Source organism: Lytechinus variegatus, chromosome 1 (genome assembly GCF_018143015.1).
Source record: "Lytechinus variegatus isolate NC3 chromosome 1, Lvar_3.0, whole genome shotgun sequence".
Lineage (NCBI taxonomy): Eukaryota > Metazoa > Echinodermata > Echinoidea > Temnopleuroida > Toxopneustidae > Lytechinus > Lytechinus variegatus.
Window position 1 is genome coordinate 37,722,947 of NC_054740.1, and position 6,090 is coordinate 37,729,036.

Sequence of the window (6,090 nt, forward strand, 5' to 3'; positions counted from 1 at the left end):
GACGAAGTGGCGTCAAAAGTGTAAAAGGAAGAATGTGGCAAGAACCAATGTGGTTCTGCATCACAGGTACACGAACCAGTTCGTAGTTCCATTCCGCGCATAATAAAACGGGTCATTTGAACTCAAATGGGGCTGTAGCTTTATATTCGATTCGCATTGACATTCATTGTTAGATTATTCATATATTCTCTAAAATTTGGTTTATCATTAGATCCACTGAAAATAAACAATACGTCCGTAAAAGACTTGTGAATACTTCTTTGAGTGTATTTGTGTTTGCACAAATCAAGCATAAATTTTGAAATGGTTTTTCTCAGAGACATTGCATAATCATGCACTATTAAAAAAAATTCAGTCCTGACAACAAATAGGCCTAATCACTTATTCGGTTACTTGATATATGACCTGTTGCTTCATAGAATCGTGTAATATACAGATTATGGAACATTCAGTGTCCAAAATGTAGTATTGCATTTTGAAGTCGAATTGGAAGTCATTAGAAAACGTAATATATTTGTACATACTTCTTGACTTTCGTGATGTCACTGCTGCACGGTTTCACCAGGGCCCAGGGACCGATATTTTTTTAATGGAGGTGCTGATGTAAATTTCAGAAGAGTCAAAACTAAAGTTTTTTGTACAAAATAAAGGTTATTCTGGTTCCGAGAAATATCCCCCCCCCCCCAAAAAAAAAGGGGGGGGGGTCACAACAAAATACAGGTCATTTGCTTACATTTCACTTTTTTTTTTTACATCTATCAGAATTCCAGGGGGTGCTGCCTATGGAGAATGATACACGCAGCACCCCGCTTCCCAGGGCCATGGGTTTCATTATGATTGTGTTTCGTTTTTAGACCAACTTCAAAATATTCGCTTAAGAAATAATAGAAAAAAGTATAAATTCGTGCCGCAATTTAATTGAAACTTAACTGGAATTCACCTCCGGAGCAGAATTTGAATTTGTGATTCTAGTTTGGTTTCAAACGTGCTACAAATTCGTCATTATCCTTATCTTTCACTGGAATCATCATTCATATTATGACTTTTTTTCCGTGTGAAAAGGCGGTTAGTTTCGGAGGATAGGTTTTAAGTTTGGCTTAACGTGCAGATTTTCCCGCGGAGCAATTGTCGCCGGAGCAAATGTCATGGAATGGACTAAACGTAGTAAGGAAACGTGCAACTCCGTGAAATCTATTTGTCACAGTGCGTTCATAAATTATAGAGTGCCTATACGGAGTGAAGACAAAAAACATTATTTGAAGAAGGTAGCTACAGATCTAGAGCCAAGGTGAGACGTTCGTTCAGCATAATGTGGTAACATACTTCCCCACTACCAGAAGATGGCCAATGTGTGACATTTGTTCCGGGGGGGGGGGGCACTCAGTATATAATGCATAGTGGGTATGTGCCGCGGAGGGGACCCCCATTTTTACACCCAAATTTCCGTTCCAAGGCATAGCATTTTTGTCTTATTGAGAAAAACAAAACAAAAAAAGCCGCTCCAAGGCATAGCATTTTGTTCTTATCGTGAAAAAAGAAGAAAGAAATCTGCTCCAAAGCTTCGCATATTTTTCGTTACGCTGTTCCGATCGCATTGATCTGCTGCAATTTGGGTGAAAAGCGGCCGCCGAGCGCTGTCCGACCATCGTCTCTGCGCGAGCGCACCCGGCGGAGGCCGCGCTATAGCTGCATCATGCACGCATGCCCGTTCCATATAGTGTGCATGCATACGCACGTACTCACAAACAGGCGATCCATTCCAAGGACCCCCGTTTACACAAAATTGTAGTTCAGAAGCCCGTTCCGAGGACCCTCCTTTTTACAATAAGCCCGCTCCAAGGCCCCCGTTTTTTGTCTCGCCCGCGGCACACCCCTACCATTTTTTGGTCGAGTTCCCCCCCCCGGGCACTTGTTCAGCACAGAGTACATACCTATTATGCGTACGTTATAGACAAAAGGTACAGGGTGTATTTCATATTTTGACAAATTGCCCAAGTGAACATAACACTTTAAAAACACAAAAGGAGTAAAGGGTGGAAAGGGCCAAGGAGTGGCAGCGTTGATTGTTGATTACATAAAACGAGTAAAATCAAATTAGCATAACCCTGAAAATTTCATCAAAATCAGGTGTAAAATCAACAAGTCATGATATTTTTAAATTTCGCTTATTTGCCACAAAACAGTTAAACGCACCACTTAGTGGCAAGCAAATGAGACAGACGGTGATGTCCCTCACTCACTATTTATTTTTATTTATTATTTGAATAATACGATATTTGATTTTTTACAGAGTTGACAATTAAGGACCAACTTGACTGAACCATATTAAACAGTGCTAATTCAACATGATCGGGGAGAAATTAATAATATTGATTTTTTACTGACAATGAGGAAAAAATGAAAATATTTCATATTTCATTTAATAAAATACAAAAGAAAGAGTGAGAGGATGACGTCATCAGTCTCCTCATTTGCATATCGACTAGGATGTGCATATAATTGTTTTGTGAAATTAAACGTAACTTTTCAACGTCATAACTTTCTTATTTTACTTCCGATTTTGATAACATTTTCAGTGTTATGCTTGTTAGATTTTTCTGTTTTTATTCATATCAACTTTTTGTTGGGGTGGACATGTCCTTTAAATATGTTTTTACTCCTAGCTCGGACACTTGAAAGCAAAGGGGACCCCTTCCACCTTTTTCATAGTTAGTTTACATATATAAGTCATTAAAAAGAAGATATTTTGTAACGAAAATTCTAAAACTTTATTATGACCTCCAAATTTTATGTTTATTTTTTAAACATGTAATGATTCATGTAAACACGGTAGATATATCAGTCTGACTTGCAGAGCTGCAATGTGTCAAGACATGACCACGGGATTGCAATACGTCATTAAGTGCATGATTGTGTGATATGTTATTATGCCATGCTATTACAGTGCGATTGCTTGTATGTAAATCAAATTGAAATTGAAACTCAAATTGACCTTGTGGTCAAATAGATAATTGAGATCGATTCAAATAAAAGTCAATCGGATCGTGCACGATATGATGGCTATTTCACGACAGTGCGTGTTTTCTTTCTTTTTAAAAATACATTTTCACACTCTTTTCACAAATTCATTCCATCGTAATAAAGCGGGCGCGTCGTGGTCTAGTGGTTCTGACTCTCGCCCTTCAAACAAAGGGTCGTGGGTTCGAATCCTATAACCATGGCGTGTTTTCCTTCAGCAAGAAATTTATCCGCAATGTGCTGCACTCGGCCCAGGTGAGGTGAATGGGTACCCGGCAGGATTAATTCCTTGCGTGCACTGAGCGCCGGTGATGGTAGCTCGAGCTAAAGCCGGGGTAATAATAGCAGCGCTTTGTATCCTCAGGCAAAATACCGCTATTATTATTATTATTATATGTGAATCGCCAGGTAGGCCGCCCTTTTCAACAGCGCTACGACACTGCGTTTTTTTTTCTTTTTTACCTTTTTCAAACTATTTTCACAGATTCATTCCATTGTAATAAAGCGGGATACTATGTGTCTCCTCACTGAATCACCAGGTAGTCCTTATGAACAGCGCTCCAACAGTGCTGACAAACTGCCTCCACCCTTCCCCTCCCACGGTATGGTGGCTGCCCCCCCCCCCCCCCCCGGCAGGCCGGGCTATATATTGTAACAAATTTACAGATATACATCTCCATATTATTGTCATATGACGTCTTTGTCCCATTCTTTATAGTAAGACACATAGATTTACCATGATATCTAAATAATTTCTTTTCTACGCAATACCAGAGAATGCAAATTTCAACAATTTAATCCAATAAATCGCTATGATGTGCAATTGTATTAGTTAATGATTGCAATTTACTCATTGATCTGCGATAGTAATGACAAATCTGTCGATTGTGCAAATGTAATTTATGTATTTATTTCAATACTATTATTTTTTTTATATTATCTCTCGATAAGAAACTAAGACTATATTCTATGCTCAAAGGTGATAATAAAGACATTATATTCAAACAAAAATGTTCTGTGAGTGAGCAAAATTGCGACGTTTCGACTCTTTCAGTGAGGTTTCATGTCACCATCATGTGACGACATATTCAATTTTCAGCATAATGTATTTCTAATACCCGGTGGGTGTTTCATAAAGCAGTTGCCGCTGTTCGTAAGCTAAGAGCGACGTAAGGAACGACTGGTAATCCTTTCTTGTGGAAAATGGGATACACCCGAATGTTGACTGGCGATGGTTTAGCGCGCACGTAAGAAAGGTTTACTAGTAAAAGTCTATCTTAACTTGCGAACAGCCTTATGAAACGCCCCAGGATGATAAACTTATTCCGTACTATATAAAATCATAATAATAGAAAGAGAAATTAGAAAGAGGGGTAGAAGACGCATTTCATACCCAGCATTTATCTTTTCTATGCCAAAACTATTTGTAAAAGTTTGAATTCAGACTTCAGTCTGAAAAGCGGCATCCATGGAGAATTATGTTTATTTGTATTTTATCATTTTTTTTCTGGGGGTGTACAAACCCGTTTCTCCCGAATTTCAAATAGGGTACTGCACAGCAAAAACTGTGGTGTTAACCGGTGTACATAGAGGACCACACCAGTTATTTTACACCGGTGTTTAATTGGTGGTGTTATAGTTTTACACCTATAGGTGTTATTACAACACCTATGGTTGTTACATTTACACTCTTTGGTGTTATGTTCAATCTCTAGGGTGTTATTTTAACACCTCAGGGTGTGGTCCTCTATTAACACCAATTGGTGTCAGTTTTAACACCACAGTTTTTACAGTGTGTGGAGTTGCCATTGTGTTGTGCAATTTATTGAAATTTAAGGAAGAGCTTCGTTGGTATATATGCAGAAACATGAAATGTTTTGATTTAAACAAGGAAATACGGAAGAAAATAGTGTCAGTGACTTCTTTCTTTCGTTGTCTTCTTCCTTTCTTTCTTTCTCTCTCACTCTTTTAATTCTTATCAACTTTTTGTTGGGGCAGAGTTCGAAAATTACGTAAACATGCAATACTTTCATGTATATAGAAGGGAGAATGGAGCAGTGCGGGCTCATATTCTTAAATGTCTTTTACATCTCCAACTTTAAGATGGCGCTATTTGACAAAGCTACCCTGAGCTCATTCTGCGTCATTGGTAGCATGCACACTTTCAGTAAGATTCGATAATGTGGAAGGACTGGAAGATTTTGAGTAATAAAATAATGACCACAATGTTACTATTATACCCCCAAAATGACAATAACGATGACAACAATAACAATGATTATAATAATAATAATAATGATCATAATAATCAGACTGATAATAACTCGACCGTTAAATCCAGTGGCTTCTCGACTTGATAAAGTTTGGCACATTAATAAAAGCGGGCCCCAATTGCAAAAAAAAGAGTTGCCCTTAACACAACTCATGAGATCATGGTGACGTAATATTCGTGCTTCGAACTCATTTTCAGATACCATGAACGATAATAGAAACCTCTTTTCTATAAAACGTTAAAAATTGTATTCGAAAGAAATATTCGATGGAAAATGGGAAATCAAAAACCGTATGAAAAGTCATTGACAAGATATGTGTTGTGATGAAATTGTTTTTTAATGTTTGTGAAACTTTTTTTATTATTCTTGAATCTTATGATCAACTTCCTGAAGTCATGTAATATTTTTTTAGCAACTCCCTCGTTATAAGCAGATAAAATGAGCAAATAAAAATACACATACTGCGTGAAGTTTAAGATTAAATCTGAAAGGTTATGCTCGTAAGGTTTGAATAAATGAAAGTACATCTAGTTCCAAAGATAAAAGCATCAATATATTTTAAGAACTTGAACAAAACAATGGAGGTAGCAACTAAAAAAGCACAGCATGTGATGAATTCACCGTGACATAAACAATAAATACATACTACATGAAAAAACAACTTATCTAAACAGAGTACAAGAGAAAACATAGAAAACAAGGGGAAAAACAATGCAAAATGTAGCATGGATTTTGAAAAAAAAAAAATAATAATAATCACCCATCCAATTTGATTAATACATCATGTTTATACAAGTTT